This window comes from Nicotiana tomentosiformis, chromosome 4, assembly GCF_000390325.3.
Source record: "Nicotiana tomentosiformis chromosome 4, ASM39032v3, whole genome shotgun sequence".
NCBI classification, from domain to species: Eukaryota; Viridiplantae; Streptophyta; class Magnoliopsida; order Solanales; family Solanaceae; genus Nicotiana; species Nicotiana tomentosiformis.
This window is the reverse complement of record NC_090815.1, coordinates 17,413,517-17,428,806: the sequence shown is the minus strand read 5'-3', so window position 1 is coordinate 17,428,806 and position 15,290 is coordinate 17,413,517.

Below are 15,290 nucleotides of genomic sequence, written 5' to 3'. Positions count from 1 at the left end.
CATTGACCGCGTTCGCGAAGAAGAAAAGCCTGGGCAGTGAGTTTAAGTTCTGAAAATGGGACGAATTTGAGCTCGGGAAGAGGTGATTTTCAGGCGTCTTTCAAGGAAAACAACGGGGTAAGTGTTCTTAACTCAATATTGGTTAAATTACCTGAATCCATGGTTGTTTTTATCATTTAATTGGTGAATTAAGTTGGAAAAGTTTGAAAACCCTCTTAGTTTAAATTGAAGATTTGATGGTCGAGTTGGGGTCGGATTTTGATAAAATTGGTATGGCTAGACTCATGGTTGAATGGGCTTTTGGATTTTGTAACTTTTGTCGGGTTCCGAGATGTGGGCCCCACTGGCGATTTTTGAGCTAAATTTTGAAGTTTTATGAAAAATTAGTATTTTCTTACAGAATTAATTCCAATAAATTTTATTGACTGAAACGAATTATTTGTGACTAGATTCGAGGCTTTCGGAGGCCGATTTACGAGGTAAAGGCATAGTAGAGTAAAGAATTTCACGTTTTGAGGTAAGTAACAGTTTTAAATCTGGTTCTGAGGGTATTAAACCCCAGGTTTTGGTATCATGTGATTATTTTGGAGGTGACGCACATGCTAGGTGACAGGCATGTGGGCGTGCACCAAGGGGATTGTGACTTGGTCCGTCCCGGGAAACTGTAAAGTTGAATAATTTGTTGTTAGCTATATGCTCTCTATGTGTTGATAAAATTTGACTGTAATTCATGTTAGAAATCATGCTTAGGCTATGTGATAGTACTGTTGGGACCCACAGAGGTCTCGTACTTGTTGAATTGCCTGCTAAATGCTATATGTACTCAGTCTCAGTTTTTACTTGCACATTTTACCTTAGTCTCTGTTATTATTATTGATACATCATATCATTGTGTTTGGGCTGATTTCATGATTAATGAGAGCCCGAGAGACTGGAGAGATTTATGACTGAGAGAGACCGAGGGATTGATTGTGAGATATTGATAACATAGCACGTGAGTTGTCCGTGCAGCACGTGAGTTGGCCGTGCAGATCCTTATATTATACTATAGCACGTGAGTTGGCCGTGCAGCATGTGAGTTGGTCATGCGGATCCTTATATTATATTCTAGAACGTGAGTTGGCCGTGCGGATCCAGATATTTATATTATGGTGCGTGAGTTGTTCGTGCAGATTATAGCGCTTGGGCTACAGGAGCCCCTCCGGAGTCTGTACACCCCCAGTGAGCGCGGGTACCCATTGAGAGTGAGTGATGAGGGTTGGGAGCCCAGGGAGTGATGAGGGTTGGGAGCCTAGTGAGTGATTGTTGTCCTAAGAGGTTGTACTTGATTTCCATTTGTTGTTGCACTTAGTTGCTATCTGTCATAGTTGTGAAATCTCTGAAAGGTTGTTGATATATGGATTACGTGAACAGGAACTGTATAAAAATTGATTTGACATTAAACTGCCATATTTGATAGCATATCTATTCTTTGCTGGAATTACTGAAAATGAACCATAACTGTGTAGCTCGTTACTATCTTCAGTTCCTTAATTATTATTGTTACTTGCTGAGTTGGTTGTACTCATACTACACCCTACACTTCGTGTGCAGATTCAGGTGTTCCAGGACATAGTGGGTGTTGATCTTTTCGCGCGGTTGATTTTCAGGAGATTTTGAGGTAGCTGCCGTGTTCCGCAGACCTTATCTCTCCTTCTCTATCTCTTTGTTTGTTGTATTTTGTCTCAGACTATTATAGACAATATTTTCCAGACTTGTATTCATATTAGATACTCATGTACTCAGTGACACCAGGTTTTGGGGAGTGTTTGTATTGTATTTAAATATTTTATTTTCAACCTTAAAGAGAAGTTTTGGTTTATTGAGATTATCGGCTTGCCTAGTATCGAGATAGGCGCCATCACGACAGGTTGGGATTTTGGGTCGCGACAGCTTGGCACTTATTGGGTACCGATTGTGGTGTACTCATACTACTCCCTGAACATGTTTTTCATATGCAGATCCAGGTGCTCCTTATCAGCCGCACTATTAGTGAGCCGGGACAGCTTTAGAGACTTCAAGGTATATCTGCCGCGTCCGCAGACCTCGGAGTCCCCTTCTACTCTTTCCCATGTCCATTATCTTCTATATTTTGCTTTTGTTAGACTTTGATGTATAGAGACACTAGACTTTTCTTCTGTAGTTTGTGATTCATGATGTTCTGGGTTTTGGGATTACTATGTATTTTTGAATAGTTGGTTATTGTACATGCCGGGCGGCATGGTACCCAGTTATGTTGTTACTGCTACAGTTAGTTGTTAAATTTATGTTTTTATTTCATTATTCCGCATATGTTAGGCTTATCTAGTTGTGGAGACTAGGTGCCGTCATGACGTCATACAGAGGGGAAATTTGGTCGTGACAATACAATCATGTAGTGGTACATCATGAAGCTAATGAAACGGTGTTCGTATGTTGGAAGACGGCCTAGTAGAGAATTTCGGATGTTGGAATTTGGCTCTAAGGCTTATTTGCCTAAATAAAGGGGATGATCTTCATATTTTCTTGGGTTAATGTGCTCAACTGAGTTGTGGTAGCACGGTTAGGTGCATGAGGGTTAAACAGTGATTTCGGACAACTCCAGAGCAGCTCTTAGCACGTTCGAGGACGAACGTATATTTTAGTGGGAGAGAATGTAACGACCTGACCGGTCATTTTGAGCTCTAACACATCATTCGGCAGTTTGAGGCCATGAATAGCTTCATTTCAATTATTACGACTTGTACTCGTGGTCGGAATTTAATTTCGGGAAGTTCGCAGTCGATTTGGAAAGAAAATTCTAATTTCGGAAGCCTTAAGTTGGAGGAAGTGACTAAAGTATGATTTTTGAGTAAACAACCCCGGAATTAGGATTTGAAGGTTCCAACAGGTTCGTATGATGATTTTGGACTTGGGCGTATGCCCGAAGCGGGTTTTGGATGACCCGGGAGCGTTCCGACGCCTATTATGGAAGTTGGCATTTTGGAAGAATTTCATAAATTTGGGTTGAAGTGTATTTCAATGTTATCGATGTCCGTTTGGGATTCCGAGTCTGGGAATAGCTCTGTATGGTGATTCGGGTATTGGGAGCACATTCGGAAGTGAATTTGGAGGTTCGTAGGTCATTTTGGGCGAAAGTTGGAAATTTGGATAATTTAAAGAAATTTGACCGGGAGTGGACTTTTTGATATCGGGGTCAGATTCTGATTACGAAAGTTGGAGTAGGTCTGTAATGTCAATTATGAATTGTGTGCAAAATTTGAGGTCAATCGGACGTGATTTGATAGGTTTCGGCCTCAATTGTAGAAGTTTGGAATTTTAATGTTCCTTAAGTTTGAATTGGAGGGTGATTCATAGTTTCGATGTTATTTGGCATGATTTGAGGCCTTGACTAAGTTCTTAATGTATTTTGGATCATGTTGGTATATTTGGTTGAGGTCCCGAGGGCCTCGGGTGGATTCCGGATGGTTTACAGATCAATTTTTGGATTAAAGGAATGATGAGACAACTGGTATCTGGTGTAAAAGCACCTGCGCGGTTTTGGTCGCGGGTGCGGAGCCGCAGAAGCGGCCATGACGGGCGCAGGTGCGATTTTAGTTGGGCAGTGCTGAGACCGCATATGCGGTTATCTCGCCGCAGAAGCGAGACCGCACCTGCAGAAGGGAAGGCGCAGAAGCGGAAGCAGCGGCTGGGGGCATCTCCGTAGAAGCGGGATAATTGCCACACCTACGGAACCGCAGAAGCGGTCAGGTGACCGCAGGTGCGAGAATTCGACTGGGCAGTGTATAAATTGCAAGAAGCGGGTTTTTGGCTCATTTTACCTCATTTCTCTCAATGGAGCCAGCCTTGGGTGCAATTTTGGAGCACCATTTTCACCATCAATCATGAGGTAAGTGATTTCTACTAGTTGTGAGTTAAATACAAGGTTTATACATGGATTTAGACATAAAAATTTGTAGTAATTTGGGATTTTGAAGAAAAACCTAGAAATTGATATTTTTGGATTTTGACTACGAATTTGGGCATGGAATTGGATGAAAATTGTATATTTGAGTTCTTGAGATTATGGGTAACTATTTTCTCCAAAACTTTTCGGAATCCGGGCAAGTGGCCCGGGGGTGAATTTTAGGAATTTATCATTTTTAGATAGGGTAATTTATTTAAAAGTCTAATTTTGTATTTTCGAACATGTATTAATTATTTTATATAATATTTGGATAGTTTCGGATTTTTCGGCACCGAATTGGCATTTTTACACGACATCGTGATCGGAAGTGGGCTTTGAGACAAGATAAGTCTCTTGTCTAACCTTGTAAGAGAGAATTTACCCCATAGGTGATTTAAATTAATAATTGTTGCTAATTGTGGGGGCTACATATGCACGAGGTGACGAGAGTCCATGCGTAGCTACTAATATTGCTAAAGTCCGGGTAGTTTAGGACTCAAATCATGAATTACTTGTGATAATTGTATCCTTATTTAACTTAAGCAATAGAATTATGTTTTAAATTATTAGAGGAAATGGTAAAAGATTGAACTCTCACATACTTGAAATTTTGTTCAGAATATTTTACTGTTGTAAAAATTTGTACATCCTTCTGCGTTAATCTCAAATATATATATATATATATATATATATATATATATATATTCTCATTCCAGAGGTTCAAAAGAAAATGTCCTCCTTTCTTGTGGAGCGGGCCGAATACCTCGGCAGTATAGATGCATCTATGGATCGCGCCGCATATCCCTCGGCAGTGTACACGACACTCTGGATCGGGCCGAACGACCTTAGCAGACATCGTGCCTAATAATAATAATTACACGACACCTTGATATTTTATTGCAACTTGTGAAGTTAATTGATAAATTGAGAATTATTGGAATTGAATGAATTAATTATTTCTGCTGGTTAAGGAACATTATTGTCATTTCTATAAATCATGTTGATTTAAATATTTCCATTTTAATATTATTGACCCTTAGTGAATGTCAAAGCCGACCTCGTGTCACTACTTCTTCGAGTTTAGGCTTGATACTTACTGGGTACACGTTGTTTTACGTACTCATACTACACTTGCTACATATTTTTCTGCAGGTACAAATATGTCTAGCGGCCTTGTGGGCGCAGAGGTGTGGTTAAAATGCGGGGACTTAAGTGAGCTGCATTCTATATTACGATCCACAACCAACAGAGTCTCCTTCAGAGTTATTTATATTTTCCTGTCTAATTTGTATTCCGGACAGATGTTGTATTTTATTTTACTCTCTAGTTAATGCTCATGCACTTGTGACACCGGGTTTTGGGGGAACTTATGACTTGTTCAGTAGTGTAGTTGGGATGATATTAACATGTACTCAGTAGATTTTATTCCTTATTATTTAATTGAAGAAAATTTTTAATTTCAAAAAATACTAAAATGGGTAACTAAATTAATTAGTCAAGGTTGGCTGGCCTGACAGCGGTGTTAGGCACCATCACAACCTTTAATGGATTTTGGATCGTGACAACATATGATGTCTTTCTAAAGTACTTCATATTACGCATGATGGATTACATAATATAATCAATTTTATTTCTATTAAGTAAAAAAAAAAAAGAATATACAACTCTTATTAAAAATAACTTTCTTATATTATATATGTGTAAGGCGGGTACTAATTAAGATTGTACTTATTATGTTGACTAATTAGATGAATATTGAGACAAATTAATTTATCCTGCTTATAAGCTTCCTCAAAAGTATTTTTATTCATTTTTGCTTGGTTTATTGGATCTGTATCGTTATTGATTGGATTAAAAATAATGACATATAAGACTAAATTTAAAATATAAGAAATTAGTAATCAACGACTAAAATAAGAAGAAATCTCGGGTATATGATTAAGATGAGAATAGATAAGCCATAAAATATAGAGTAATGCATTTATGAGTCGTCATTCTTGGAACCAAAAAAAACGAATAATGTAAGAAACAACTTACGAAAAAAATATTAAAAAGAAAAATCACATACACACACAAAAAGTGAACAACAATTAAATGGAAAGTCAAATAGTATTTGGTTTAAAGTCCATACAATAAGGTTGTCGATTTTTGGTAAAATCTTGTTTGATTTTGAAATTCTAAATTTTAGACCTTTTTACATAGTTTAAATAAGGAAGCACTTAATAATAAATTTTTTTAGTATATTTCAAAGTCCTAAGAATCAGAAAAAATAATTAAATGACAATTATGTCCAATATAAAATCTAATTTTAGAGGGTAAAGAAGGGGAACAACATTTCGTTAAGGAGTTTCGTGCTTTTAATATAGTACTAGTCTCTATACTCGTGCGTGTAACGACCCAAACGGTCGTTTAAAGCTCTAGCACGTCGTTCAACAGTTTGAGTCCATGAGCAACTTCACTTCAGGTATTATGACTGGTACGCGCGGTCGGAATTGAAATTCGGAGAGTTCGGAGTTGATTTGGAAAGAGAATTCTCATTTCGGAAGCTTTAAGATGGAAGAATTGACTAAGATTTAATTTTTGAGTAAATGACCTCGGAATCGGGATTTGAAGGTTCCAACAGGTTCGTATGATGATTTTGAACTTGGGCGTATGTTCGGGTCAACTTTTGGATGACCCGGGAACGTTTCGGCACCTATTATGGAAGTTGGCATTTTTAGATGAATTTCATAAATTTGGGTTGAAGTGCATTTCAATGTTATCGGTGTCCGTTTGGGATTTTGAGTCTGGGAATAGCTCCGTATGGTGATTCTGGTATTGGGAGCATGTCCGGAAGTGGATTTGGAGGTCCGTAGGTCATTTTGGGGTCATTTGGCGAAAGTTAGAAATTTGAAGGTTTTTGAAAAGTTTGACCGGGAGTGGACTTTTTGATATCGGGGTCGGATTCCTATTTCGGAAGTTGGAGTAGGTCCATAATGTCAAATGTGACTTGTGTGCAAAATTTGAGGTCACTCGGACGTGATTTGATAAGTTTCGGCATCGAATGTAGAAGTTAAAATTTAAAAGTTCATAAAACTTGAATTGAGTTGTGATCCATTATTTTTATGTTATTTGATATGATTTGAAGGCTCGACTAACTTCGTAATGTGTTTTGGAGCGTGTTGGCATAATTGGTTGAGGTCCCGAGTGCCTCGGGTGTGTCTCGGATCGAGTTCGGACGAATATTAGACTTTGAGGAATTGCTGGTTTCTGGGCATTTGGTTTCCTCTTCCACGATAGCGAAGAAAGAGACGCGATCGTGAAAGGTTAAGTGGACTAGTGGGATTTTTACTCTACACGATCACGCATAATGGTTCGCATTCGCGGAGGGTCAAGCGGGAGGTTATTCACGTTCGCATCAGGGCTATCGCGAACCCGCTGTGTTAATGGGGCTAGCCCGTTTGGTGAAGGTTGTTCTATGCGATCGCATATAGGTATTCTCAATCGCGAAAGTGAAAGGGGATGAGCAGTGCAATCTCGTTTTGGGCATCGCGTTCGCGAAAGGGAAGCTTTTAGGCAGTTGTTGATTGGCCTTCGCGATCGCGAGTGGATTTCCGCGATTGCGAAGGGGAAAGACCTGGGCAATGTTCTTTTAAAAATCGAGGTTTTGGCTCATTTGCACTTCATTTCCTCCATGGGAGCTGGTATTGGAGTGATTTTAGAGCTCCATCTTCATCATCCACATCAAGGTAAGTGATTCCCACCTATTGCAAGCTAAATACAAGGTTTATGTACGGATTTAGATATGAAAACTAGTAGAGATTTGCGATATTGAAGAAAGACCTAGAATTTGGTATTTGTGGATTTTGACCACGAATTTGGGCATAGAATTGGAAATGAACTATATATTTGAGTTCGTCAGGTTAGGGGTAAAGTTTATCTTCAAAATTTTTTGGAATCCGGGCACGTAGGCCCCAGGGTGCTTTATCAATTTTTTGAGCGGAGTTAGAAATTGTTATAAATTAATTAATTAAGAGTATTAGAGCATATTTTGATTGGGTTGCAACTTATTTGACTAGTTTTGGAGCGACGGACGTCATTTTGAGGTGTTAGAAAGGCTTTGGAGCCGGTTATGGAATTTCGGAGCGAGGTAAGTCTCCTTTCTAACCTTGTAAGAGGGAATTAACCCCATAGGTGAATTAAATAAATGTTTGTACCTAATTGTGGGGGCTACGTACGTGCGAGGTGATGAGAGTCCGTACATAGCTACTATTATGCTATTGTCCGCATATTTTAGGACCCGTATCATGCTATACTTGGAATGTTTGTGCCCTTACTTGCTAATATAATCACCTAGTCATGATAGAAATTGATAAAAGAATTGTATAAGGTTAAATTCACTTACTTGAAGGTCTGTATGAGATACTTGACTGTAAATGAGAAACTTGTGTTTTCTTGAAAATAATTGTTATTTGTGGATCGGGCCGAGCGCCTCGGTAGTAAATAGATGCATCTATGGTTCGCGCCATTCAACCCTCTGGCAGTGCACAGTTTAAATATTTATTGGATCGGGCCGTACGACCTCGACATGATTTGCGCATGATTTAATTGATTGATTTGGAGATTGTAATAATTGATTTTTCCTTCTCGACCTGAGATAAATTATTAAATAATGGGAAATCAATTTGGAGAGTTCTTAATTAGAAAAGACATGCTTACTTACTTTAGAATAATGGGCTTGCAACCGTATTAATTAATCCATGTCTAATTTAATGATATTACTCTATTTACTTATAGCCGATAGTAAGTGTCGAAGTCGACCCCTAGTCACTACTTCTTCGAGATTAGGCGGGATACTTACTGGGTACGCGTTGATTTATGTACTCATACTACACTTGCTGCACGTTTTGTGCAGGTACATATATGACTAGTGCCCTTGTGGGCGCAAAAGTGCAGTTATTACGGGGACTTAGGTGAGCTGCATCTTATATATGATCCGCAGTCAACAGAGTCTCCTTCAGAGTATTGTATTTTCTTTCCTGTCCAAATTTGTATTTCGGACAGTTATTGTATTTTATTTTAAACTCCTAGAAAATTCTCACGCACTTATGACGCCGGGTTCTGGGATAATTATGGGATGTTCAGTATTGAAATTGGAAAACATTATATTTATTATGTAAATTTATATTTTACTAGATAAATTGAAGTAAATTTACGATTTCAAAAATATTAAAATGAGAATTTAATTAACTATTTAATGTTGGTTTGCTTGACAGTGGTGTCCGGCGCCATCATGACTTTTAACGGATTTTGGGTCGTGACAACATGGTATCAGAGCACTAGGTTCACTTAGGTGTCATGAGTCGTGAGCAAGTCTAGTAGAGTCTTGCGGATCGGTATGGAGACATATGTACTTATCTTCGAAAGGCTACAAGGCTATTAGGAGCACTTCCCTTCTTGATTCCTCATCGTGCGATTTGATTCATTTTAGGCTTATGCCTTCATCTCTTTCCCATTCAATCTTATGCGACGCGTAGCGCTGGTTATAAATTGGGAATTGAGGAATTGTAATGGTACTACAGATGTGGTGCGAGATGTTTCTCCCTACTAAGTTGATTGGGCTATGGTCATCGCCTTGTGGAAGGATATTCTGTCATTTCAGCACAGTAGCTGTACTTATGAGAGCTTTGAGGCTATGCACAGGTTGCTATGATGCTCATGAGTTGTTATCGTACAGTATTGATATGAAGGTAGGATGCTCGCCTATGTCTCGGGGCGATGAATGACTTGAAAGGAGGTTTACTCAGCGCATGATTCAGAGATTCGGTATTTTATTTCCGGCGGAAGAAAGGCAATCAGACTATAAATGTTCAAGTTTGGGTTGATGGAGTAACGAGACTTGGTATTTTTGAGCGTGGTGGAATTTTCATCTGTGATGTGGTGTCATTGTCCTGGTTGAATACGTTAAGTTCGCCGATGTTATGGTTTTCTTCAATTTGCCGTTGGGGCAGGGTACTGTGAAATGGTGCTTGAGATGCGGTTGTCAGAGATAACGGAGTGTAGCGGTTTCGGAATCGAATTGGTACTTCTAGTATTGATGGCTCGAGAAAGAGGATCTTCTAAGAGGTTTAAAGTTAGTAGCGATCTATTGGTTCAAGTGCTACAGAGATAGATTTTTTATTTAAGGCAATAACTGGGCAGCGAAGGATGAGGAAGGACATGTGGGAGGTGTCTTACAGTGGTTAAAATTCTAGAAGGCCAAATATGAGAAACAAAAGTCGAGTAGTTGCTTAAAGAAGAGAGGGTTTGACCAAAGTGGGAGAGTAGCATGTGGGCTCTGTGATAGGATAACTACACGCCTTGAAGAAAGTTTAGATTTATTTGGGAATTATGGTGGACGGTGATTGGGTCTACAGACTTATTTTGAAATATTGGCTATTATACGGCGGGAGATTGGATACAATAGAAATGAGCTGCTTGATATAAAGAAGGATACAACATGACTTTGGATTGGAATGTATTGTCGCACATTTAGTTGACGTCCATGAGGAGTGAACGTACTGGCGCAGCTGGTGAATGAGCTCGGACTCGGGACGGTGTAATGATTTCGTAGTAATTATACCCAGTGCAGCGACGTTGGAATATGTCGGCATGAAATTTCCAAAGGTGGGTTATCTCCTGTGAGCAAGTTAGCGGTCGCATGGTGTTGACGAAGCTTCTGCGAAGAATTCTTACTGGCTACCTGATAAGAGATTGAATATGTAACTGTGGCTAGTGGTTTGGAGTGTTTATTAAAGGTTAATTTAATGATTTCGAGAAATTTGGCGAGTTGCGTGTGCAAGATCATGTCAACAATGAAGAAAGAATCTCGATGGATTCCAGAATTTTGTAATGGTAGCTTAAAGCTAAGTGGGAGAGCCCCGCCGTCTACAATTGGATTGCATGGTTGTCTATTTTTGAGGTTTCTGGTTATCGGTGTATTGGTGGGTCATTTCAACTAGGGAAAGAAAATATCAGTGGTAATTTGAGCAAAGGATTTTTGGAATGTGTGCCATATTTGGCCTTATCGATTCATGTTCAGGCTTTGGGAAGACTCAGAGTTTATGCTTTATGTAGATGTAATGCATAGGTAAAGTGAGACAGTCGGGTGTTTCCTTGAGAAAGTGTCCATGTGCTAGCAGGGCCTTGGAGTTGATTATGTTTGGGAACAAGTCAGAGCAAGTGACTCTCAATAATGGTCCTAGTGGATTCAAAATATTATAGTGTGGTGACTAAGGATTTCGAGCCTGTAGTATGGTTAAGCATCGAGCTTTTGCAGCAAATTTTGAAAAGGGTTTGGGGTGTTCTATGTTATCTTCGGTCTGCGGTGTAGCATTGGAGGAAATGGAAAGAAATAACTTGGGATTCATAAAAGAAGTATCAGAATGGGTGTACCAATTGAAGATGTAAAAGCGTACACAAGGAGGTACATGCAAGGCTTGACGGCCGCCGTAATTGATTTGATTTGGAGGAATTCAAGTATTATGGCATGTTATGTATAGAGGGATCCCGGAAGAGTTATGGTGGTTTAGACCACTACTTGAGGCCGGTATTTTCTGCGGATATGGGAATTCAGTCACGTGTTACAATGGTTCTTTTGAAATTAGTTAAGTAGAAGGTTTCTATATGATGAAGTGTTTACCCTATTAGTGGTTCGGGAGTTATGATGGAATTCTTGTACTCCTGCGCATTGGCGTGATTAAGTGCACTAAGTAGCATGGGATTCAAAAGTTGAGGATTCAAGATTTCGGTTCGGTGTTGACAAGGAAGTCATGAGCTCGGTTGAGCAGGAAAAGGATTTAGATGTTTAAAGTAAGATGGTATTGTTTTCGGCATCACCTAAGGTCTATGTCAGGTGTAAGAGACCTTGTGTATTGATTTGTGGATTCTTGATATGCTTTACAACATTAGAGTAACCAGTAGCATGGATGTGCAGACTTGTTACCTGGTGCGAAAGGTCGTGGGAGCGTGTCCCACGGAAAGATTGTGTAAGAGTGGCATGTAGTCACTTAATTGAGTGAAGATTGAAACCAAGTATGAAGATTGTGGCGATATCGCTAATTCGAGAATTTATGCCTGGAGGGTGCCCGGTTCATTTGGTTGTGGACTGCGGAATTTTGTTCCGGTTATGATGGTTGTTCTTGTGTGTTATGGAAAAAAAGGTCATTTTGGATCCTTGAAAGGTTATTAGTCTAGTACGGTGCTGTGATGACCCAAAATGTCATCTTTAAATTTAATAATTAATTCTGTGTTCTAAGACCTCGAAAAGCACTATTTATCATTCCTCTACTTGCGTGAGCAGTCCGTAAAATTTTCTGAAAAGTTTTTATGTGAAAAATGGTTTAAAATATGAATTAGAGCTTTAAAACTAAATGGAGTTGACTTTGGTCAACATTTTGAGCAAACAGACTCAGATCCGTGTTTTACAGTTTCGGTAGGTCCGTATCGTGATTTGAGACTTGGGCATATGCCAGGAATCAAATTCCGAGGTCCCTAGCCTGAGATATGGAATTTTGATGAAAAATTAAAAGTTTAAGTTCAAATAGTGATCGGATGTCGAATTATGCACAAACGACCCCGGAATAGAATTTTGATGATTCCAACAGCTCCGTATGGTGATTTTGGACTTAGGAGCGTGATCGAAATCTTATTTGGAAGTCTGTAGTGAAATTAGGCTTGAAATGGCTAAAATAGGAATTTAAAGTTTGGAAGTTTGACTGGGGAGTTGACTTTTTGATATCGGGGTCGTAATCTAGTTCTGAAAATTTTCACAGCTCCGTTATGTCATTTATGACTCGTGTGCAAAATTTGAGGTCAATCGGACTTGATTTGATAGGTTCCGGCATCGAATGTAGAAGTTGAAAATTCTTAGTTTTATTAAGCTTGAATTGGGGTATTATTCGTGGTTTTAGCGTTGTTTGATGTGATTTTGAGGTTCAACTAAGTTTGTATGATGTTTTAGGACTTTTTGGTATATTTTGTTGAGGTCCCGAGGGCCTCGGGTGAGTTTCAGATGGTTTACGGATCAAAAATTCGACTTAAACAGCTGCTGCAATTTTTCTCTTATGCTGGAAATTCTGGGCTGTGATCGAGCTCAAAATTGAGGCCCAAGATCGAGCTCCCAAGATCGAGCTCCCATGATCGAGCTCCCTGATCGGACTCCCTGATCGAGCTCCCTGATCGGACTCCCTGATCGAGCTCCCAATATCGAGTTCCCATGATCGAGCTCCCATGATCGAGCTCCCATGATCGAGCTCCCTGATCGGACTCCCTGATCGAGCTCCCTGATCGGACTGGACAGATCTGCAAGTTATAAAAACAGAGGCATTCGACCCATTTGCCATTTTTGACAAACTTGAGCTTGAGCAGAGGCGGCTTTTGACAGATTTTCCAGGAAAGACATTTGGGGTAAGTGATTCCAACTCGGATTTGGTCTATATACACAAATATATCATTGTTTTCACCATTTAATTAGTGTTTTGAGATTGAATTTTGGAAAATTTTAGAAATCTCATAGAAATGAATTTTTGAGATTTCGGTATCGATTCGGAGTCGGATTTGAGTGAAACCGGTATGGTTGGACTCGTAATTGAATGGGTTGTCGGATTCATAACTTTTGTCGGATTCCGAGAGGTGGGCCCCATAGACAAATTTCTAATTAATTTCGGGAATTTTATTGAAAATGTAGTATTTTCTTATAGAATTGATTTCTATAAATGTTAGTGATTGTATCGAATTATTTTTGGTTAGATTCGAGCCAATCAAAGTTGGATAATCGAGGAAAGGGCCTTCTAGTGGATTAAATTGGAGCAAATTGAGGTAAGTCTCTTGTCTAATCTCGTGAGGGAAAAATTTACCCCATATGTGATTAAATTAAATAATTGTTGCTAATTGCGGGGGCTACATACGCACGAGCTGATGAGAGTCCATGCGTAGCTACTATTAATGCTAAAATCCAGGTAGTTTAGGACTCAAAGCATGAATTACTTGTGTAAGTGGTAATTTTTATTAATTAAAATATTTGATGTATATATTGTGAATTTTTATGAAAGGTAGTAAAATATGAAATTTTCATATGCTTAATTTTTGTTTAGATTAATTAATTGTTGAAATAAATTGTTATCCTCTCGAATAAATTTTACAATAAATACTCTTATTCCGGAGGTACATAAGAAAATGTCCTCCTTTCTTGTGGATCGGGCCGAACGCCTCGGCAGGATAGATGCATCTATGGATCGTGCCGCACGTCCCTCTGCAGTGTACACAATATTCTGGATTGGGCCGAACGACCTCGGCAGAAATCGTGTTGAATAATAATAATTACATGATATTTTGATAGTTTATTGTAGCTTGTGAAGCTAATTGATAAATTTAGAAATGTTTGAAATTTAAGGATTATTATCCCTGTTAGCTAAGGAATCATTGTTATTCCTGTAAATGAGATTAGTTGATAAACTGGAGATTTATTGGAATTGAAGGAATTTAGTTAATATATTGAGAATTGTTGCATTTGAAGGAATTTAATTATTTCTGCTGATTAAATATATTATTGTTATATTCTGTGAATCATGCTGAATTATATATTCTAGTTTTATTTCAATTATTATTATTGACCCGTAGTGAGTTTCAAAGTCGGCCATCTCGTCTCTACCACTTCGAGATTAGGCTTGATACTTACTGGGTACACATTGTTACGTACTCATACTACACTTGCTGCACTTTTTGTGCAGGACCTGAGGCAAGTACTAGTGGGGGACCTACCGTCGTACACCCACGTTATCCAGGGGAATAGTGGTGAGCTACCTTTCTGAGCCGTTCTGCAGCTACCAGTGTCACTCCTTGTATTTTTTTCATTCTATCTATTTTTATTTCAGACAGTATTTGAGGTTTTGTATAATCTACTAGATGCTCATACACTTGTGACACCAGGTCTTGGCACACACATTGGTAAAATTTGGTATTTTATTATTTTTCTTGGATTAAAAGTTTAATCGATATACATTTAAGTTATTAGTTGGCTTGCCTAACTGTAGTGTTGGACGCCATCATGACCTATAGGTAAAATTGTGTCGTGATAGGTGCTATTCGAATCGTCTTGATTTCTGTGGATGGGTTTAAATATGAATACGGGCTCTATATCAGGCCAGATGTGTTCACTCAGCATAGCGCTCCTTATGGAGGAGTATTCGGACGTTGGATGTCGTTTCGTCGTCGACTATTTCATGTAATACTATATTGTGCCATGTGAGTTGTGAAATGGCTTGATAAATTTCTTATGTGTTGAGGTTCCGCATAGCGATGGTGTTAT